The sequence below is a fragment of the Ursus maritimus genome, unplaced genomic scaffold, assembly GCF_017311325.1.
Source record: "Ursus maritimus isolate PB19 unplaced genomic scaffold, ASM1731132v1 scaffold_25, whole genome shotgun sequence".
In the NCBI taxonomy this organism is placed as follows: domain Eukaryota; kingdom Metazoa; phylum Chordata; class Mammalia; order Carnivora; family Ursidae; genus Ursus; species Ursus maritimus.
Genome location: NW_024425008.1, coordinates 38,067,106 through 38,091,719, shown reverse-complemented (window position 1 = coordinate 38,091,719; position 24,614 = coordinate 38,067,106). Strand labels below are relative to the sequence as shown.

The 24,614-nt window shown below is 35.9% G+C and overlaps 1 protein-coding gene across 3 annotated transcripts in view; it reads left to right on the top strand.

The window, feature by feature from the left end:
• The first annotated feature begins 12,561 nt into the window (after positions 1-12,561).
• Positions 12,562-24,614, top strand: part of PCNX4 (pecanex 4) — a 39,377-nt gene continuing 27,324 nt past the window's right edge. For 2 of the 3 annotated variants that reach the window (XM_008701406.2, XM_040641819.1), the window contains exon 1: positions 12,697-12,835. The gene's annotated coding sequence lies outside the window, so the exon portion shown is untranslated. The other variant, XM_040641820.1, reaches the window with a different exon arrangement.

The window sequence follows — 24,614 nt, the reverse complement described above, 5'->3', positions numbered from 1 at the left end:
GGAGGATGTGAGTGTAAAGCCACTAAGAGAGAATCTATTTGAAGAATAAATCAATGCAAACCAAGAGTGGAGAAAGTCCTGACAGTGGTCGTTGAGCCTCTCGATGCAGTCTTAAGATCTACCCTTGGACCTCTCAATTACATGAGCTAATAAATCTTTCGGGGAATTCAACTGCTGTCATTTGCAACCAAAAGTGTTCTGACATAGTACAATGCATAAGATGTAGAAAATGATATCCTTTCTGTTTTGAGTTCTACAATTAAAGAGTAATGAAGAAATACAAGAAGGATATTTGGTCATCAATTCATAAAAAAGACAGTTTTAAAAGTAAAGACAGTGTGGGACGCCTGGGTGGCTTAGTCATTAGGCATCCGCCTTCAGCTGGGGTCATGATCCCAGGATCCTGGGGTCTAGCCCTGAATCATCAGGCTCCCTGCTCAGCAGGAAGCCTGCTTCTCCCTCTCCCACTCCCCCTGCTTACGTTCCTTCTTTGCTGTCTCTGTCAAATAAATGAATAAAATCTTTAAAAAAAAAAAAAGTAAAGAAAATGCAACTTCTCTTAGGATCAAAGGAACTATGGCCTGGGAAAAGAAAAGCTGTGAAGTTAATTGCTTGAGGAAGTTAATTGCTTGAGAAAGTCAAAAGCAGGAGTAAAAGATGTAAATTAAAGCTATACCATAGGAAATTCATGTTTGATATAAGACTTTCTTGATAGGAAAGAAATTATTGAATGTTTCATAAGGTGATTTTTTTAAAGATTACAATCTGGCCTGCATGAGGTGGTATACAACTTAAATAACGTTGTAGTAAAAGTCAAAGGATCCATTACAGTCAGATTTATCATCTATCTATAAAATCCTAACTTCTCTGGACCTCTGGTTTCTCCCTCTAACACAAGCATCTCTCTTCACCTCTAAAACTGTGATTGAACTTTATTAAAAGTTCATTTAATCTGACAATTACATTTTTTTGCTACTACCAACATATGCGAGCTTAGAAAAGCATGAAGAGCAAGTAGAACAAACGTCAAATAATAAATTTGCGCATAATACAAGAGAATTTGGTTATACTCAAAATTATTTTTCCACCTGGCACAAAAATAGACACAAAGATCAATGGAACAGAACCCTTTTACACTGCTGGTAGGAATGCAAGCTTGTACAGTCACTCTTGAACACAGTGTGAAGGCTCCTCAAAAATTTAAAAATAGAGCTACCCTATGACCCAGCAATTGCACCACTGGTTATTTACCCCAAAGATACAAATGTAGTGATCCGAAGGGGATCACTGCACCCTCTTGTTTATAGCAGCAATGTCCACAATAGCCAAACTGTGGAAAGGACCCAGATGTCCTTCGACAAATGAACGGATAAAGAAGATGGGGTATATATATACAATGGAATACTACTCAGCCATCAAAAACATGAAATCTTGCCATTTGCAATAACGTGGATGGAACTAGAGAGTATTATGTTAAGCAAAATAAGTCAATCAGAGAAAGACAGTTATCATATGATCTCACTCACATGTGGAATTTAAGAAACAAAACAGGATCACAAGGGAAGGGAGGGAAAAATAAAGCAAGACAAAATCAGAGAGGGAGACAAACCTTAAGAGACTCCTAATCATAGGAAACAAACAGGGTTGCTGCAAGGGAGATGGGTGGGATGGGGTAACTGGGTGATACACATTAGGGAGGGCATGTGTTGTAATGAGCACTGGGCATTAGACAAGACTGATGAATCACTGAACACTACCTCTACCTCTGAAACTAATAATACGTTATGTTAATTAATTGAATTTTAATAAAAGAATAAAATAAAATATTCTTTTTCTAACTGCTTTATACATTTCATTTTTTCACTGTACTGTATTTTTAAATCTGTTGACTGGCTAGAAGTCTTTTCACCTTCTGATGCACATCTAGAAATCTATCCATAGCTTCAACCACTTAAAAAAACCTTTTATTGCAGCAAAATACACAGAACATAAAATTTACCATTTTATCTTCTTTTGTTGTTTTTTCAAATGTGGTGGAACACACATAAAATGTACCATCTGAACCATTTTTAATCATACAGACGAATGGCATTAGGTACATTCAAAGTGTTGTGTTACCATCACCCCCATCTATCTCTAGATCTCTTTTCACCTTGCAAAACTGATACTCTGTACCCATTAAATAATAACTCCCTATTCCCCCTTCTCTTAGCCCCTGGCAACCGCCATTTTATTTTCTGTCTCTATGAATTTGATTACTCTCGTATAAATGGAACCATACAGTAGTTGTCTTTTTGTGACTAGTTTGTTTCACTTAGTATTACGTCTTCAAAGTCCATCCATGTCATAGCATGTATCAGAATTTCCTTCCAAGGCTGAATAATATTCCATGGTATGTACATACCTCATTTTGCTTATCCATTCATCCATCAATGGACAGTGGTTTGCTGCTACCTTTTATAATTCATAATGCTGCTATTATGAATAATGCTGCTATGAGCACTGGTGCACAAATATCTCTTCAAGTCCCTGCTTTCACTTTTTTGGGGTATATACCCAGAAGTAGAATTTCTGGATTATATGGTAATTTTATGTTTAATTTTTTGAGGTGCCACCATACCATTTCCCACAGCAGCTGCACCATTTTATACTCCCACAGGCAATGCACAAGGGTTCAGCTGAAAACTACTTTTATGCATTAAAATGTTTTACTACTTTTAAATAATATGCATTTCAAAAACAAATGCTAAAACGATCATCTAACCATGTTAATACAACTATTATTTTCTAAAATCCAGAAGTTTTCTCATTTGTATATTTTTACAGAACTGTAATACTTTATATATAATTTTTGTTTTTTTCTGTATTACACATCTAAGCATTTTCCATGACATTACAAAGCCCCAAATTATCATTTTAATGTCTGTATTATATTCAACCAAAGGGAAATACTAATATATTCTTAATTATTGAAACTTTGAACATTCAAGTTGCTTCCAATTTTACACTATAAATATGCAATAAACACACATGTTCATAAATCCTTTTTTCTGTTGAATACTCTCCATAGGAAGGTATTAATGTGAAAAAGTTTACATGTTTTTGTAGAGTTGTTGATAAATATCACTAAATTTATTTCCAAAGGGATCATAACAATTTGTATTACCCTAGCAGTCTCACCACAGTGACCCATGACTGGAGGGAGTTATCCTTCCATGCATCTCTAATTCCCTAACAAGCTATCACCTGGTAAACACACAATACATGTTTACTAAATAAATTCATGAATGAATAAATGAGAATGCCATTTAACTGAATCTTATGTTGTTTGCTAATTTATGATAGTGCATTTTAGATTGGCTTAAACTATTTTAAAACAATTAAAAAAAATTGGCCTGCAAATCAGAAGGTCCATAAAAAATGAATCTTGCCAGCATAAAGGTCTTTCTTGGTACATAAACATTTTCCTATACATTGGCAGGTGTAATGTAATTTTACTCAATTACAACCTTTCATTCTAAACATAAAATAGTTATTGTGGGGTCATTTTCCTAACTTGCCGTCTTTTGTAGTATTGGATAGATATAACCTCTATTTAGCATTTACGTATAAGCAAACAAAATAGTATCAGCCATTCTCAACTCATCATAACCAAAATGTCATTGGCTCTAGGTTTTGTCTTATTTTGTTTTTTTCTTGTGAATTTTCTAGCCATTAAACTGTGAGTTCTTTGACACTAAATAATGTTTCTTTTTCATCTTTGTACCTACCAAACTGACAAAACTTTGCATGGTAGGAATCAACAAATATTTTTGGTATACATTTATGCTATATACTTTGTTTGATCTAATTGAGAATAATTTTAAAGAATCATGATAAAAATCAATTATATATGTATTAAAAACACATATTATAAGGTACTTTCTTGATGATAAAGTACTAGAATAAAATTATCAGATAAAAAGGAAGATTTAAACTATCCTGATATTCAGTGTAGTATTCAGTTCTTCTTCATGGGTTGTAAATTATAATGGGATTGTTACAAAACTGTCAAATTCTTCCCAAAGCAATCTTCAAGTTAATCAACATAGACAATCACTCTTTTCATTTCTATGGCAATAAGAAAATTTTAAGCAATATCTTTTGATTGGAGTAGTCTTGAAAATTGCTTCGTTGGAGGCCTTTATTTTAAAATGCAACAGCCTGAAATATTAAATGTAATTTGTCATGCAGCCTAGAGAAAGAATGAAACATTTGGTACATTTTTCCTAATTGTTTCTGATTGCTGCCTGGGTAGCTCCAGCACTTCTCCATCTTCAAAATCACCTTCCAGGGCTTCAACATCTTTAACCATTACTTTTAATCAAAGGGGCTAAACATAAAATAATTTGACTATTATGCAGCAGAAATCTTAACAATACTGGCTTTCACATTTTTATTTAATTGACCTTAAAGAAAGAGCACTCAGAAACTAAATTGTTAATGAATTCTGAATAAGGTGACAAATTACCTAATGTTAACACTGTCAGAAATCACTGTCCCAGGAAAAGTGGTCAATACTAAAGTCAGCGGAATTCAGTTTTCCAATGATAATCATGTTTCGTGAAGGCCTGCTTAACAATAAATAAAGTTCATTTGTATGTTTAAAGTGTGTTTAGAAAACTTACACACCTTAAAAATTTGCATAAATTTCCTTTACACTAAGAGCACCGTTTTCTTAAATTTCCACATTATAATCTGAAGTTCCCATGTCCATTTATCCAAGAAGGAAGAAATCACTTATCGAGTTAATGCTTTGATAAAGAGTGAGGAAAATATTGGTCTAGTAAATAGGGATTATGAAAAGAGTACAAAGTATTTTAGAGTGTTCTCAGGTAGGACTGCTTTTGTTTCTGAACAGAATGAGTCCTTTTCTTTGGGAGGAGGCAGTAATGGATGGGATATTAATGCTATAATTAAAAGGAGGGGAAATTAGCTTAGGGCCCTCCTTGTTCACTTTCTCATAAGGCAAACATTATTCACACCATGTGCACCAGAAGAAAAAGGAATAAAAATTCTTCCTGGAGGAATCCACATCACATTCAGGTTAGTGCATTTTAAGATGCGCTATATTTTTAAAGAAAATGTTGGGGGGAAAGGGATAAAGGTTTAAAAAGGAAGTCTTTTTATAGAGTATAACTTTAAGGTTTTCACAGTCCAGTGTTCTACCCAGAGTATATTTGAGCACACCACTGATAGAGGAACAAGTTGCACAGGCACACTGACGGAATTGGGGAATTCAAAATGTATGCCTCTTCACTCACAGGGCAATTCAGAATAAAACTATTTTCATCTGATTTCTTCAGCAGGGAAGATGAATATTGGTTGGTTTTTATTACATGTGTTGGACAGGCCCTAACTGCCCTTAAAAAAAAGCTTGTCTCTAAAATTTTATTCGTTATTATTACCAAGAGAAAAAGTTAGAAGGGAGAAGATTCACAGGGAAAAAGTCCATAGGCTAGTTTTATATAAAACCACAAAAATGATCAATTGTTTCTTTTTTTTTTTAAGTTTTTGTTTAAACTCCAGTTAACATACAGTGTAATATTCATTTCAGGTGTAGAAGTTAGTGATTCAGCGCGTACATACCCGTGCTCATCACAAGCGCCCTCTTTAATCCCTATCATCTATTTAACCCATTCCCCCACTCACCCCCCGTTTGTTTCTTACCATACCGTAGCTTCCACAAGTTCATACATCTCTTTCTTGCGTGCTGCTCTTTGTTGTTACATATGTTTTCTAACTCCAAAGTCTTTTAGGAGGAAAATTTCTACGTAAAAACATGAATCCAATATTTGGCTTGAAATTCGTAACAGAATTTTAATTCAGCAGGATTAATAATTCTAATTCTAATAATTATAATACTCATTTCTATTCATTGGTTTTCATTTAAACTATAAGCCTAGGGCGCCTGGGTGGCACAGCGATTAAGCGTCTGCCTTCAGCTCAGGGCGTGATCCCGGTGTTATGGGATTGAGCCCCACATCAGGCTCCTCCGCTATGAGCCTGCTTCTTCCTCTCCCACTCCCTCTGCTTGTGTTCCCTCTCTCCCTGGCTGTCTCTATCTCTGTCGAATAAATAAATAAAATCTTAAAAAAAAAAAACAACTATAAGCCTAAAAAGCAGCTCTGGTAAAAAAAAAAAATTGCATAATTACTGGAATAAATTTTATTAAAAATTGTTGTGCTTTATTTTTTTAGGGGGGAGGGGCAGCAGGAGAGAGAGAGAATCTTAAGCAGGCCCCATGCCCAGCGGGGAGACCAACATGGGGCTCCATCTCACGACCCCCAAGATCATGGCCTGAACCAAAATCAAGAGCTGGATGCTCAACTGACTGAGCCACCCAGGCGCCCCCCAAAATTGTTGTACTTTAAAATTACATTGCTAGGGGCCCCTGGCTGGCTCAGTCAATGGAGTGTGGGACTCTTGATCTCAGGGTTGTGAGTTCAAGTGCCACGTTGGGTGTAGAGATTACTTAAAAATAAAATCTTAACCAAAAAAAAATAAAATAAAATTATATTGCTAAAGATAAGCCACATATGAAAATTTCTTCCATTTAACATTTAGTTATTGCTCATTCAATAAAATAGGATTCCCATATATTTTATGTTATATATAACATATACTTCCCATATGTACAAATAGTTTACATACACACGTCTGTATAAATAACACTAATACATGTAAAATTTACACATATACTAAAAATTAAAATTTTATATGCAACACTACAAAGAAATTCTAGTAATCTTCAGAACATATATATAAATTCAGCAAAGGCTCTCACTTAGTATAAAATGAACTCACTTTAAGGATTCCTACAGATATTATCACTGGAGTGGTCCAGATTCTAAGCAGTCTCTGATGTACTGATATGCCAAATAACTTATTGTAATTTTCAACTGTAATATAATATTTTAAAATAACAGCATTTCTCTCCCTGTGAAAGCATCAATACTGTAATCATTTACTCATAGAAACTAGCAACTATATATTCCAATCATTCTCTGGATAAAAATATATTCTAAAAACAAAAATCCACTATACCACTTTTCTGGTTATATAGTGGCATGGTGGGGTTTGGGGGGGCAGGGTATAGAGATATTTTTGATTGTCAGTTTAATTTTGTATGTAATTTTATTTTTGAAGATAATAAAAGTGATACAAACTGTTAAAAATACATTAACAACACCAAAGAGTAACATAAAAAGTAAAAGTTCCCCTCTACAGGTTAACTTCTATCATACTTCCTTATGTATCCTTCAAAAATAAGCATATACAAAGCATGCTCATGCATACATCTAGGTTTTAACATATCATCATACTATAACGTTTAAATCATACAAATTGCAAATTTTAAATTTTCTACTTAAGTTAGACATGTTTGCATAGCAATACATGTAGATACACCTTATTTAACCTGTTCCCTATTGAAGAATGTTTTGTGTTTTGCTACGTTGTAAGTACATCTTTGTACAAATATCGCCGCATATTTAGGTGAGAAATCTATAAAGGTGGGATATCTGTAAAGTGTATTTCTAGAGATGAAATTTCTCTATCAATGGGAACTGCAGAGCCAAGTTAAGTTTCAGTGTACCTCCAATCAACTATCCCACCAACATTGGTTATTGTTGATATCGCTGTTATTTATATTTTATGTATAAATTTTGTTGTTGATATAGTTTATGTACAAGGTTTTTGTGTTTTGTGTTTTGCTAAACGTGGTTTAATTTCCCTTAAATATTTATCTATGAATAACTTCCAGTTTTCATATTTTTAAATATATTAACCTAAAGAGGGCATCACAATGTAAGCTGTAGGAAGTCATTCTAACCAGTGTGAACTTTTCCATTCAACAGCAATGGTATCTTGAGTCTGAAAAGATTGTGAGAGGGTATATAAATTTTCCTCTACCTTCAGACAAATTACACTAAACTCTCTCTCCACCCTCCCCCCCCCCCGCCACGAAAACATTCAATTACACTTTCAAACAAAAATTTTATCAGGAAACTTGTTCATTGCACTTCCTTATATATTCATTCTAAAGGAAAGTGAAGATAACATTCACATGATCCTAAATAGTTGATCCTAATAGTACTATAATAGAAGTTAGCAGGTAAATGCCAGGAAAAGGACATCTAAAAACTTCAGCTCTAGCTTTAGAAATTAGTATTACTAAGACATCTCCTTGGTAACAGTGTCAATAGGAGAGGTTAATTTACATTCCAATCTTAGTGTAGGACATTGGGAATAGAGACTATGAAATCTCATCTGCACAGTCAGCTCTTATTTACATGTGCCAAAATAAGGGGAAATTGTTGTAATTCAGATCTACGCGGACCTTCATTTTTGTAAAGAGTCAAATTGTGAATATGCATGTAGATATTTAGAGTTTGATCTTTCAGTGAAAGTTATATTCACAAACTCTTAAAAAATGTAACCTAATTTAAAAAATGAAACTCTAGCCTTTTAAATTTTCCAATTTAGTGATTTTCAGTCTATCAATAATTCTACTGTACTCTTTTTAAACAAATACCTAAAATAGGTTTCCAGTGGTGACAACTTTCTAAAATAATATTAATTAAAACACTCCTAAAATAAAAAATCCAATCTGTGAAGTTATTGATGTGAAATAATGAAATTTAGTATCTACACAAGAAAATTAAAAATTCTTAAAATTAAAAAATTCTATCCTTGTCACCCTACACTCATCAGAAATTAATATAAACTTTTCAGAATTGTAATTTAAAATATATCGCATTTTACAACAAAGTTTAAAACTAATTAATGGCAAGCTATGAATACATCATACATTGTTTATTTTATAGTTCTACTTATGAATATTTACCTAGGATGAAATTTTATTCTATATTAAAGGAAGTTTCAATGTGAAACTTTGTAATTAACAATTGGTCATTCCTTGTCTTTATTTTACTGAAGTATAGTTGATACACAATGTTACATTAGTTTCAGGTGTACAACACAGAGACCAGGACAAGTTTATAAATTATACTATGCTCACTATAAGTGCAGCTACCACCTGTCACCGTATTACCTTAATACCATTGACTATATTCCCTATGCTATACCTTTTATCCCTGTGACTTATTCATTCCCTAATTGGAAGCCTGAATCTCTCACTATCTTTCACCATTTTGCCGTCCTGCCATCCCCCTCCACTCTGGCAACCATCAGTTTGTTCTGTCGGTCTGTTTCTGCTTTTTGTTTTTTTAGATTTCACATATAAGTGAAATCATGTGGTATTTACCTTTCTCTGACTTATTTCACTTACCATAATACACTACTCCCTGTCTTTAATATCCTCATAACTAAATGTCACCCTACCGATATGCCTGTGAACATACTAAAATTGCTACCCACCACATGCCCATTCGCATGGTCTTTATACACATTTATATGCATATGTTTTGTAACATAAAGAAGTTAGATGAATTTCAACAAGCCATGTAAAAAATTGATCATCTCATTTTATAGTCCCTTTTTTCTCTCCCAATGGTTTTCTTCATGTTCACTAATATCCAAAATTTGGCATTCTCTTTGAATCTCATTATTTCAAATAACTTTTTTAAAAAATGTAGAATACTTCCAAATCTGTCTTGACCTGTCTCCCAAGGTCCAATCCTATACCTGCAACTGGACCTATCCCTCAAGCCCTTAAAACACATAATGTCTCAAAGTGGATTATCTTTCTTTCCAAACCTATTCTTCCTACTATGCTTACTTTAAGAGTACTTCAAACTGTGGTCACACAGCTTGAAGCTTAGGCTTATCTTTTTCTTTGGTCTCCTTACCCCCCTCACACCCCGCCACCCATTCCCCACCCTGACCCAAATCTTTACCAAATTTTAGCTTTTCTATTGCCTTGCTCAGCTTCCAAATTCCCTGAAGCCACTTCTCCACTTTAAATCATCTTACCCTGTGCTGCGGCTCTGTATTATTTTCAGAGCCCTCTGGTCAGTGGTCTGTGGACAATGGGGCAGAGTAAGGGTTTTATAATTTTGGATTCCTTTGTTTTTTCCTTTTTGGCAAGAGGAGTGACTTGAAACTGGGCATTACCATTACACAAAAACACGTATGCCGTGATGATGGCTGGGTAAACATTTTCTCTGGCTAAAGAAGCAGCTACAGATTTTTGGTAATGTTTTATTTTACATCAATCAGCAGGGTTAACAGAAAAAAATATGGATCTTGAAGACATACAGATATAAACTCAACTCCAAATCTTGTTTATTTTACTTTTCTGAAGCTCAGATTCCATATATTTGAAATGAGAATAACAATAAGCTACCTCCATAAGGTTAAGATTAAATAGGGCTCATTGGTACCTGACTTATGCTCTAAATATTTGCTAAATGAATGAATGATGGTCCCCATTCTGAAAAACCTCTTCTCCCACATCTTCATCCAGCTAACTTATACTTATTTTTTTATACTTCCGTTGCAGCCATCCTGAATTTCCCTAGAATGATTCCTATGTCCCACTTCTGCGCTTCTATGGCTCCAGTGTCTGTTTATCCACACTCTGTAATTACTGATGTCCTTGTTAGTCTCATTATATTTTGGTAATTCCTTGAGGATAGGGATCATGTGTCATTTGACTTTGTATCTGCAGCAATAGGTGTGGTTCCTGGCAAACAGCATCCACTATTTCAATAAATGTTGAATGAATACTTTTTATGTACAAGTAACCAAAGGCCTTGCAACATAAGCTTTACTAACTTTATTCCAAGTGCAAAGTAACAAACATACTGGAAAAAAAGAAAAATTTAACAACCAAGTATCTACAGCAGGTATTACAACAATAAAAAATATTAATTCTGATCGAATTAGAAGTCATTTAGGATGATGAAAATATAGCCTCTCTACCTGAAGAAAATAGCTCATTCTCACTAAGCACTTAAGCTGTGCCTATCTAGTTATTTAATCCAATACACCCAACTGCCTGTGTGATAAATTTTGTCTCTGTTATTAAGTCTATTTTACAAGATTTGGAAACTGAGCACCAGGAGGAGTAGGTAACCCCTATGTCACACAAGTAGGGAGCTGTGATGTCAGGATTCCAACAACCTAGGACTTCCTGAGCCTCTACTCTTCCAGAGCCTCTACTCTTAACCACACACTATTTCCTAGTAATTTGCAGATGCCTCAAAGATGCTTAATGCAGTACCCTGACGCATGATGACTAAGGTTATGTCTTCCCCCAAAGTATGGGAAACATTAAGAGTCCATTTCCTCGCCAGACCGAACTACGAAAGGTTTTACCCACTAATTGTGTCTTTGAAGACAAGTATATGTACATCATTGAAATTGCACAGGGTTTTCTTCCATATACTTAACAATAAACTACACTTTCCCTCTGAATAGAGTAGTGTCTAGCTATGTATGTATATAAGCTTTGGCTTTCTTTTAATATTAACACACAAAAAGTTTTCCTATTATGGCCTGAAACCTAAATGCTTAAGAAGCCATCATTTCCAGTAAAGCCAGAAAACAAACAAAAAGGCCACATTTATAGTCTTGAGGTAAGATCCAAACAAGACAGTCCTTAAGCACTCGGGAGTCCCAAGTATGCAAAATTGCTCGAGTGTCACTCACTTAGGGAAACACAAGTACCTTAATACTGACAAATTGGCTTCAGAGTTCCCTTAAAGAGCCTCTAAATCATTTGAGACCAATTTAATGCTCTAAGGGCCCACCTTGTGGACTTCCAAGTAGCAATCTGGAAGATGTCCAGAACATGAGGAAGAAATCAAACTTCATGGAAAATGGAGGCTGAGGGCGTATAACTTTAAACTAGCAAAACTGGGCCTCGGCGGCCACCCTGTAAAGATGCCTGGATCTTAATTGCCTCTAAGTATTAACAGTCCGCCACAGCTTTTTTTTTTTTTTTTCCAATTAGGATACATGGACTTCGCCTTATTTTACTAATGAACAGATAACCTTCTTAGTGGCATGATTCAATGATGGACATTTTGGTTCCTTGCATTTAAAAACGCAGCCACAAATCTCAGGGAGAAAAAATATGCAATAAAGGGCAATGGCTGGCACGTATATTCAGTTCCAAATCTTCCAAGCCGAAGAGGACGTACGAAGTATTACTTAAAAGCATTTATTACCGTCGGTGTGCTGGGTGGTGATGGCCAAAGTACGGATGTGGTTAATGGAACTTACGAGACCGCGAGCGGCTGGAGTCACACTACACTCCAGGGTCCGCTGCCAGACCACCGGTTAAGCCAAAGCTCGCGAAATGGCGGCCGCACGTCAATCTGCCAGAAAGCACTACCTACTCCCGCAGACACGTCACGTCACCAGGGAAACGGCGCTCTTACGTAGGAGCGCGGCCCCGGGTGAAAGTTCAGGGCTTGCTAAGACCCTTCCCCCTCGCCAAGGCAAGGCCAGAGGCGGAGAGACTCCTATGACCCCTAATCAGGGGAGTGTGGGCCCACGCCTGGAGTGAACGAAGCGCGCCTCTTCCCCATCTCCGCCTCGCCTAGCCGGCTGGTGGAGATGCGCCCCAGGGCGAGCGCCCGAACCGCCCCCGAGCGAGATCTCGGTTCCGCGGCGGTGGCGCCCGCTAGAGTTGACGTTAGCCATGGAAACGCGGAGAAGGCTCGGGCACGATCGCGGTGAGCTGGTTGCCTGGCTGCTAGAGCTTCTCTGTCTCTGCGTTCGGGTCGCAGGCAGCCTCGGGGCGGGATCGCCCAAACCGGGTTTACCTGCAGAAATGCAGTTCCCGGTATTCCTTGGCATCGCCTCTTCCCTAGGGTGACTCGAGGTACGTTCCATCCCCGACACCCACTTGGGGACTTCTTCCAAGCCTATGCAGACCCACGTTGTTCTTGCAGTTTTAATTGCCACCGATTTCTCGTTCTTCGTTATAAAACCTTCAGGTGCGATTATTGCACTTTTTAGACGGAAGGTAAACTCAATGGCTAGAGGAATCAATCCGATGTGACTTTAACTTTCTTTCGAAAGACTGCTTTAGTTTGTTGAGTTACGGCATTTTGTTTCTAAGAGACAATTGCGGTTCAGAGTCTTGATTTAGTGATGTCCTTGTTACCCCAATAAACTGTACAAATTGCTTCCCGTAGATAGTACTGTACTCTTTCCTTACCTCCAACTAAACCGCGTTTGCCCCAACTTGGTCGACTTCTGGCCCCCTGAACATGAATAACTCTTTACCCCCATCTGCTGCCTCTCTTCACAACTCTGTCGGGGACCAATATTTACATCAGTGAAATCTACAACATCAGAGGTTATTTGTCAGACCTGTGTATTGCTTATCTGCTCTTTACCAATCATTTCTCTTTTATTCAGCTGTATAATATTAGGTGAGTTCTTGTTTTTATGAATCATTTTACAATTAGGGCAAAGACCGTCCTTTATATTATTGAGTGTCCACTGCTACCCATGCCAAATCTCCAAACCCTTATCATAGATCCAGAGCCAGACTCATGACCAGATATTGCCATTTTAGTAGTTTAACTGGGACACCTGTCAGCCACTCTTTAATTTCCTACTAGTTATTAACAGACACTTTTCTGGGGAACTTTTCTGGTTATTTTTCCTTTGTAAGAACTTTGTTGAAATATAATTCACATTCCATACAGTTCACTCATTAAAAGTGTATATTTCAACACCTGAAACTAATATTACACTGTTAACTAACTGGAATTTATATATTTTTAAATGGATTAAAGATTTTAAAAAGTGTACAATGGTCTTTAGTATATTTAGTATATATAGCACAGAACTGTGCAACTATTACTACAGTCAAATTTCATCACCCCTTTAAAAAGCCCTGTATCCTTTAGGAATTACTCCCTCCCACCCTTGTTACTATCTCCACCAGCCTTAGGGAAACGTTAATGTGTTTTCTGTCTTTATGGATTTGCATGTTCTGGACATTTCATATAAATGGAAGCATACAACATGTGGCATTTTGTGATTGTCTTCCACTTAGCATTCTGTTTTCAAGGTTCATCCATGTTGTAGCATATGTCAGTACTTCATTCTTGTTTATAGCTTAATAATATTCCATTGTATGGCTATATCACATTTTATTTCATCTGTTGATGGACATTTTGGGTGTTTTCACTTCTTCGCTGTTAATATTTCTGCTATGAATGTTCATGCACAAATTTTTTGTAGACTTATGTTCTCATTTCTCTTAGGTAAATTCCCAGGAATAGAATTGATGGGTCATATGGTAACTCTGTTTAGCCTTTTTAGGAACTGCCAGACTGTTTTTGAAAGCAGCTGCACCATTTTACCTTATAACTTGCAGATTCTGTTTTCTCCACAATCTCACTAATACTATTTTTGATAACCAGTCAAGTGGATTTGAAGTGATATCTCATTGTGGTTTGGGTTTGCATTTCTCTAACGAGTGAGTAATGATGTGGAACATTGTCTTGTGTGATTATTGGCAATGTATATTATCTTTGGAGAAATGTCTCTTTTAAATTGGCTTATTTGGTTTTTTCACTATTGAGTTGTAAGAGTTCTTTATATATTCTAGATGTAAGTCCCTTATCATATATATGATTTGCAAAAAAATATTCCCATTCTGTGGGTTGTTTTCATTTTCTTGATGGTGAGAACCTTTTCTTCTAGACACTTTCCCATTTGTGTTTATCTCTTATCAAGGAATCCTACATGCCAGTGTCCTGACACTGGCTTGGCTAACAGAAGTTTCCCATTTGACGTTTTGGAGGTTCCTCTCAGGCCCACTTTTCCCTGAAAACTCTTTTTCCCAAGTTATCCTTCTATTTCTCTAGCCTCAAAAATAAAATTCTGTTTCATTTGGTAATGGCTTGGGATGATTGAAAAACTCAGTCAGCCACCAACTGACATGGTGTGTTGGTTAAGTCACTTAATTTCACCGGTTCTCAGTTTCTTTTCTGTAAAGTAAGTTGGTTTATTTCTGGTAGTCCATGTGAATGGTAAAACTTGTTCATTGCTTTGAATTTATAATTGGTAATATGTATGCAGTGTGGAAAGGGTAGATTGGGAGAGAAGAGGTGTCAGTTGGGCCTGCTGCATATTTGTGATACGCTGATGTGGCTTTTGGCCATTTTCTACCATCTAGTTTTTGCATAAATAATGGAATGTTAATAATTCATATTCTAGTGTTGTACATTTGAGAAGGGTGAGTCATAGCACTGACAACTCATCATTCTACCTGTGAAGCTTTCCCAATATCTGCAATAAATAAATCCTTTGAGTAATCTACTTACCCTTTCCATCCAGTCAGACTTCTCTACAAACCAATTCCTGTGAATATAAGGAAAACTCTTAAAGGATTCAAAGACCCTCCTAAAATCTTGAATTTGAATAAATAACATTTTGTAGATCAAAGAGATGTTATTGTGCTTGTTCTTTCACTTCAGGACTCTTTTTAGGTGCTTGAGTAGATTTTCCTTTTATTGGTGGGTATAAGAGAATGCTTACTACATAATTGATAAACTATAACATGAAATGTGTTTTTCATGTTTTAGCACTAAATGTCTTTCAAGAGGCTCTTCAAGAATTTAGTTTAACTCTTCAATAATTTAGTTTAACTAAACACCTGGTATGGCGTTTAGTTAAGATTCATAGAGTATTTTCAGAATTATAGGAATAGCTATCTTTGCACCTCTAGATTCCTACTAATATCCTCAACAGTTAGCACTTGGTTATCAAAGAAGTCCGTAGGTGCTTTCTTATTAGGACTACTCTGACAGGAACAGATCATTTAATCCAGGGCAAATGAGAATTGAGTTGTGTCATAACATGCTTTTAGAGTACTCAGGTAAGCCATTTTCTTTCTTTTCCAGACCTGAAGTTTTTTGTTTTCCAAATTAGTAAAGGTGTGATGCTTAGAAAAGTAGAACTTCAGTATATTTCCTTTCAAATTTTTAAAAATGATTTTTAGGAACATGGATGAAGACATTCTATATATTACTGACAAAGTCTGTGTAGGCATTTTTTAAACAAGCAGGAATTACTTTTTCTTGACAAGTTAATTTTGTTTAATAATTTTATGTTATTTGTGAAAAACTTTATGTATTTATTCTGTTGATAATGAAAATTAAAATAGTTCCAGAGTTACTTTTGCCAGTAATAATTAGAGAGGGGAATGATCTCTATCACACTGGATTATAAACTTCTTTGGATCAGAGAGCAGCCTTATTACCGTTACCTAGTACATCATAGGTATTTAAAAGTTTAAATGTGTGGAAAGTGCTAAATTTTCATTTACCTATTTCTCTATGAAAGGAAGGTCAACACATTTGTCTATATTAACAACTGTCAGAATGAACTCTTTAATCCTCACCAGCATCTGCTAACAATATTTCAAGAGCAAGTTAGCATGGGGGGAGAAAAAAAGATTATAACATATGTCAGAGTTAATATCCTTCATATATCAAAAGTTCTTTCAAATTAATAAGAGAAGTGAACACTTTAAAAGAAAAGAGGCAAAGGACACGAAAAGGCGATTTACAAAGAAATTAAATGATATTTATCTGCATATACACATACGTGTAGTAAATATTCTCAGAAAGATGGACTATGTTAATGAAATAATAATAGGATTCTATAAAAAGAAACATCTAGGGGTTAAAGATGTACTCATAGAAATTAAAAATATGAGAGCAAAGATTTAATAAAATTTGGCAAATAGGAGATAGTATGTTTCCTGAAAGTATAACAAAAATACAGTTGAGGCACAGTGCAGAAGTACCCAATCAATACGTATGTATTCAGTGTCACCTCACACGTGTTAGGATGGCTATTAGAAAAAGAAAAAAAGAAAAATAACAAATGTTGGCAAGGATGTGGAAAAATTAGAACCATGTAAAGTGTTAGGATGCAAAATGGTGCATGTGCTATAGAGAACAGTGTGGAAGGTCCTCAAAAAAATTAAAAATAGAGCTACCATATGATCCAGCAATCCCACTTAAGGGTATTTATCCGAAAGAATTGAAATCAGAATCTTGAAGAGGTATTTGCCCTCCTGTGTTCATTGCAGCGTTATTCACCATAGCCAAAAAGCAGAAGCAGCCCAGTGTCTATCAGCAGATGAATGGATAAAGAAAATGTGTTATATACATACAATGGAATATTATTTAGCCCTAAAAGGGAAGGAAATCCTGCCATTTGTGATCACATGGATAAGCCTTGAAGACATCATGGTAAGTGAAAAGGGCCAGTCAGAAAAGGACAAATACTGCGTGATTCTACTTATATGAGGTATCTAAAATTGTCAGACTTGTAGAAACAGGGTAGAATGAAGCTTGCCAAGAGCTTGGGGGAGGAAGAAACAGGAGGAAGACTTGCTATATAAAGCTTTAGTTGTACAAGATGAATAAGTTCTAGAGATCTATGGTACAACATCGTGTTGCTACTTAACAATACTGTATTATACGCATAAAAATTTGTTAAGAGGGGGCGCCTGGGTGGCACAGCAGTTAAGCATCTGCCTTCGGCTCAGGGCGTGATTCCGGCGTTATGGGATCGAGCCCCACATCAGGCTCCTCCACTATGAGCCTGCTTCTTCCTCTCCCACTCCCCCTGCTTGTGTTCCCTCTCTCGCTGGCTGTCTCTATCTCTGTCAAATAAATAAATAAAATCTTAAAAAAAAAAAATTTTGTTAAGAGGATATATCTCATGTTAAGTGTTCTTATAAAGAAAATCTGAATCTAATAAAACAGAAAAAAGAAGGGTTGGTTCAATGAATGAAATTAACCAATCAATAAAAATAATATGATAGGTTAAAAACAAACTTCACTAAATAAAAATCATGCAGTTGGCTAAAACTTCTTTTAGGAATTCTGATTGCCAAACTAAGAAAACTATAAATTTATTGTAATCCCTCCAAACTGCTACTTTTTGTTATCTTTGTTTGTTTGTTTTGTTCTGGTTTTAAGGGATTTTTCAGGTTGATATCTTGCCTGATTCCTGTGTTAAAGTTGAAAAATAAGAATTCCCTCCTAGTACATTGCCAAATTGATCTGTTTCTCACCCTTCTGGATAATGCATAAGAAACATGGCTCAAATTCCAAACAAAGCAGTGTTTCTATGGCTACTTTGTTGGCCCACTTTCAGAGTAGCATATGAAGAAAGCATATGGCCAAAATCAATGTTGTGATGCCATCTTTATCCCTTAACCTTTCTTTTCACGGCATTTCTTTTCCCCTAAGACTTAAGACATTTTTCATTTTAACATGTTGGAGGCAGCAGCCATATAAATGCTTCAGTGTGTTTGGAAATTGTCTCTGAAAATGTATACCAAAATCTCATTCAGAAGCTAAGTTTTTGTTTGTTTGTTTGTTTGGTTTTTTTAGATTTTATTTATTTATTTGACAGAGAGACAGCCAGCAAGAGAGGGAACACAAGCAGGGGGAGTGGGAGAGGAAGAAGCAGGCTCTCAGCAGAGGAGCCTGATGTGGGGCTCGATCCCAGAACGCCAGGATCATGCCCTGAGCCAAAGGCAGATGCTTAACGACTGAGCCACCCAGGCACCCCTGGAACTAAGTTTTAATTATTCTGATTTTACTTTCCATTCTAGTAATCCAAATTGGATTTAAAAGGTCTTTCTGTGTAAATGTTAAGTGTTACTGCCTATAAAGAAAATACTTTATAAATATTCCAGGATCTGTAATTAAATGAAAAATCACACAGTACCAGTTTATCATAATTTTTGCTTTAATGAATTTCTAGTATCTGTGCTACAATCCTCTTTTATCCTTAAAATATTAGAAAGAAAATACCCATACTAGAAATAAGCTTTTCAGCAGTCTGATATACTTGCTACCTGTCAAATTTCCCTCATAATCTTTTTCCTTGTGTACCTTTGTTTTTGACATTCCTCTTGATTCCTACTTGATTCCTACAGTTCTTTAATTCTCCTTGGCTTAGCTAAATCTTTAAGATCGTAATTGAAGCCCAGGCCAATATTTCTGAAAGTAGTCTAAACAGAACACTATACACATGAACCTGTTACTAGATATTGTGGGAAAGATGGGCTCCCTGTGCAAGTAAGTTTGGAAAATTCAAATGATACATTTTAAGCAGGTTTGCAGTGGTTTTGTTTTGTTTTGTTTTAAACTTCAGAGATGTCTCAAAGTCTTCAGTTTGCAGATATCCACTGTGACTCTTCAAGTGTGTTATTTCTCAAACTTCTTTGACCATGGACCCCCCTTTTTTTTTATAATAATTTTTTTGTTGTGTTATGTTAGTCATCATACAGTATATCCTTAGTTTTTGATGTAGTGTTCCATGATTCATTATTTGCATATAACACCCAGTGCACCATGCAATATGTGCCCTCCTTAATACCCATCACTGGCCTATCCCAGTCCCCCCACCCCCGCCACTCTGAAGCTCTCAGTTTGTTTCCCAGAGTCTGTAGTCTCTCCACCCCCATTCTTCCCTTCTACCAATCTTCCTGCTATTTCTTATGTTACATAAATGAGTGAAACCGTATGATAATTGTCTTTCTCTGTTTGACTTATTTCACTTAGCATAATCTCCTCCAGTCCTGTCCATGTTGCTGCAAATGTTGGGTAATCGTTCTTTCCGATGGCTGAGTAATATTCCATTGTATATATGGACCACATCTTAATCCAGTCATCTGTTGAAGGGCATCTCGGCTCCTTCCACAATTTAGCTATTGTGGATAATGCTGCTATGAACATTGGGGTGCATATGGCCCTTCTATTCACTACGTCTGTATCTTTGGGGTAAATACCCAGTAGTGCAATTGCTGGATCATAGGGTAGCTCAATTTTTAACTTTTTAAGGGACCTCCACACTGTTTTCCAAAGTGGCTGTACCAACTTGCATTCCCACCAACAGTGTAAGAGGGATCCCCTTTCTCCACATCCTCTCCAACATTTGTTGTCTCTTACCTTGTCAATTTTTGCCATTCTAACTGGTGTAAAGTGGTATCTTAATGTGGTTTTGATTTGAATTTCCCTGATGGCTAATGATTTTGAACATTTTTTCATGTGTCTGTTAGCCATTTGTATGTCTTCATTGGAAAAGTGTCTGTTCATATTTTCTGCCCATTTTTTGATTTGATTATTTGTTTCTTGTGTATTGAGTTTGAGAAGTTCTTTGTAGATCTTGGATACCATTCTTTTTCCTGTAGTGTCATTTGCAGATATCTTCTCCCATTCCATGGGCTGCCTCTTAGTTTTTTTGACTGTTTCCTTGGCTGTGCAGAAGCTTTTTATCTTGATGAAGTCCCACGAGTTCATTTTTTCTTATGTTTCTCTTGCCTTTGGAGATGTGTCATGAAAAAAGTCGCAGTGGCCAATGTCAAAGAGGTTGCAGCCTATGTTCTCCTCTAGGATTTTGATGGATTCCTGTCTCACATCGAGGTCTTTCATCCATTCGGAGTTTATCTTTGTGTATGGTGTGAGAGAGTGGTCAAGTTTCATTCTTTTGCATATAGCTGTCATGGACCCCCTTTTAAGAAACATTGTGTAAGGCAAATAATTCTGTATCCTTCAGCCTTTCTTTTAATATCACATTAAAATAATTCAAATCACCATCTAAGTGTCCTCCCACATGCTTCTAAGGTGTCTTGAGGGAACTCAAGTATGAACATTCTCTTCATAATTCCAGATGTGCTCTCACTTCTTTATTGATTGCTCCTGCCTCATTTTGACTCTTGTACCTGCTATTTTATCTCTTGCTTTTCTCTCCCAATATGAACTAGCTTCTCTTTCCTGATACTGAAGGAAGTTAAAATGTTGCATAGGATAAGGGCAAATTAAAATTGGATCTCTGACTTGTTAAAATTCTCTAGCCATTTCCTTTTCAGTTGCAGAAACCCAGCCATTTTTCTCCCTCAGGCCCATCTTGTTCCTATTTTGCTTTGGGATATACTGCTCTAGGCAAAATCTTCTCTGAGCCAATAATACTATCAATAAATGCTGTTATTTATTCCATATTAAAAATAAATTAAGATATTTTCTAAACATTTAAAAAATTAAGACTAAAGAGTTTATGAGTTTACTGTTGTGAGTGGGACAGGATATGCAGGAAGAGGTTTTCAAAAACAGTAAATACTCCCAACTTCCCTTTTAAACAGCAGTGTTTAATATTTTCTTTTCATTTAATCATCTTATTTAAGCTCTGCCATTAATGTATTATATTCCTCTCCATGCCAAGGTGTTTTACTAAATATTATGGAGAATTGGAAGTGTCTCAAGATTTGGCCCTTGCCCACATATAACTTGTTAGTAGAGAAAAGATATACATATGAAAAAATAACACGTGAAGAGTTGAACAGGACAAGAAGTACCCTGTGTTGATACATGTTACAAGATGAGTAGTATGAACAAGGAATGTTTGATATGCAGAGAGAAGAGAGTGTTCTGGGGAATTTTCAGAAAGGATTAGATTCAGGGGCGCCTGGGTGGCACAGCGGTTAATCGTCTGCCTTCGGCTCAGGGCGTGATCCTGGCGTTGCGGGATCGAGTCCCACATCAGGCTCTTCCACTATGAGCCTGCTTCTTCCTCTCCAACTCCCCCTGCTTGTGTTCCCTCTCTCGCTGGCTATCTCTCTCTGTCGAATAAATAAATAAAATCTTTAAAAAAAAAAAAGAAAGGATTAGATTCAATCTTGAAAGTTGACCAAGAATACCAATTAGGGAAGGGAAGAAAGGACATCCTAGGCAAAAGAGAGGGCATGAGCAGAAGCATCCAGAAGGAAAAGGGCAGGATGTGTTTGCAGGGCATGGGGCTGAGAAGTCTAGAGATTATTTGGTAATTTGAAGAGGTATCAAAATGTTCTGTGTAAAATACACAGGCACACAAGCACACCCTAGCATGTATGCTGTCTGGAACTTTTCACACCTACACAAACAATACACAGCCATGTATACACATAGGTGTGTGTACTCTTTTTTTAAAAAATGCAAATGAGATCATCAGTGCGTTTATTTTACTTTTTAACATATCACAGTATCTTTCTGTTTCCACATTAACAACAGATCTTCAGAATATTTCACTTTGGAATATAATCACAGAGTATTCCATCAAATTAGTAACATTTAAACTAAGCTCTACCAAAGATTCCAAAGTACTAAAAGGTAAATGAATAGGGATAGTAACATGCAGCTAGTTGGGTTTTTTCCATGTTTTACTCATTGTGAATAATGTTGCTAGGAACATGAGTTACAAATTATCTCGTTGATACTGCTTCAATTCTTTGGGAATATATAACGAAAAATCAAAAACCTAGATCATATGGTAATCTGATTTTTAATTTTTTGAGGAACCACCATAATGTTTTCCACAACAGTTATACCATTTGATATTTCCACCAGCAGAGCACAAGGGTTCCAGTTTTCCACATCCTCACCAATACTTGTTGGTTTCTGTTTTTCTGCTAGTAGCCATCCAAATAAGTGTGAAGTGGTATTTTGTTATAGTTATTTTTTTTTCCAGCCGAATATATGATCCCTGAGTAATACTTTGCATTTCTCTAATGATTAGTGGTGTTGAGCATCTTTTCATGTGTTTATTGCCATTTGTATACCTTCTTTGGAGAAATGTCTATTCAGTTATAATTTTTGGGCTTGTCCAATTCAGTTGCTAGTTTTTGAATTGGTTTGTTTTGTTGTTGTCTTAGGAGTTCTCTATATATTATGGATATATATCTATATATCTATATATCTATATATCATATATATATATGATATATAGATATATAGATATATAATATAGATATATATATTTATCAGATAGATATATGATATGCAGATATTTTCTCCCATTCTGTGAGTTGCCTTTTCACTCTGTTGATAAGTGCCTTTGATGCACATAATTTTTAAATTTTCATGAAGTCTGATTTGTGTTTTCCTTTTGTTACCTGTACCTTTGGTGTCATATCCAAGAAGTCATTGCCAAAGCCAGTATTGGAAGCTTTTGTCCTATGTTCTCTTCTAAGAGCTTTATTGTTTTAGGTCTTTACACTTAGGTCCATTTTGAGTTAATTTTTGTGTATGATGTTAAGGGTCTAATTTCATCCTTTTGCATGTGAATACTGAGTTTTCCTGGCACCGTTTATTGCAAAGACCATCCTTTCCCCATTGAATGGTCTTGGTACCCTTGTCAAATATCTTAACATGTATGTGAGTATTTATTTCTGGGTTCTCTATTCTATTTCATTGGCCTACGTGTCTTGCTTTATGAAGATAGCTTTAAACTTATTTTTTTTTCCAGCCGAATATATGATCCCTGAGTAATACTTTGCTAGCTATCTTGTGTCAGGCAACTGTTTTTCAGAATAAGCTACTGAGTATATCCTAGGAAAAGGAAAACTCGAAAAGAAGAGAATCTATGATACTTAGATATTTAAAAAATATTTTTTTTAAGTAATCTCTACACCCAAAGTGGGGCTCGAACTCATGACCTGAGATCAAGAGTCACATACTCTACCGACAGAGCCAGCCCGGCGCTCCGATACTTAGATTTTTGTGGCCCTTAGATAGAAATAATCTAGACTTTTGCACATACAAGTCCTATTATTGTTTCATGTTTTCCTAGTTTGGGTAGACTTTAGAAGCTGATTAACAGAGAAGATAAAATTTGAATCAGAAAATGGTTTGTTTATGGTAACATAGTTAATAATAAGCATTTAGTCAGACACCTGGAGTCTTTTGATTTCCAGTTTATCGTTCTTTCTACTGCATGTTGAGCTGCCAATGGCTTTTTATTGAAATGTTACTATTTTAGCAGGATTTGACTTTTTAAATTCTCAGAAAATCCTAAGTTTACTATAATTGCTAAATGATGTGACTAACAGTATTTCTATTTCTTTTTCCACTTCTATTTTCATTCCAATTCAAGGGAATAAAGAGAATATCCTCATTTTATAGACCAGGGTTTGGCCAGCTATGGCCCACAGCCTGAATCTGGCCCACAGGTACAGGTAAAAATACCATAAAGCTTTACTGGCACACAACCACTCATGTTCATTTATTTATGTATTATCTATGGCTGCTTTTCTGCTACAACAACAGAATTGAGTCATTGTAGCTGAGCTCATGTGGTCCACAAAGCCTAAAATATTTACTCTTCAGCCTTTAGAGAAAAATTTTGCTGACCCTTATAATAGAGGGAAAGTTTAAAAACAAACATCAAAAACTCTTAGGGAGACACAATTAGTTAAACCACTGGCAGATTTGAGTTGATAGCACTGGCTTTTTTTTTTTTTATGTAAAGTTCAATGATTCATTAGTTGCGTATAACACCCAGTGCACCACGCAATATGTGCCCTCCTTACTACCCATCACCAGCCTATCCCATTCTCCCACCCCCCTCCCCTCTGAAGCCTTCAGTTTGTTTCTCAGAGTCCATAGTCTGGCTTTTTAAACTTATCTTTGAATTTAAAATCTAAAAAGGTTAGTTAATTTAAGATCTAATCCAAAATATTAAGTTCTAGATAAATTAATAATTAATATGATTCCTTTTCAAGTAAAAAACAACTTCACAACTATTTGTTTAGTGCCATGTGTGTGTCAGGCAATGGGGAGGAGCTAAAGAGGTGAAGT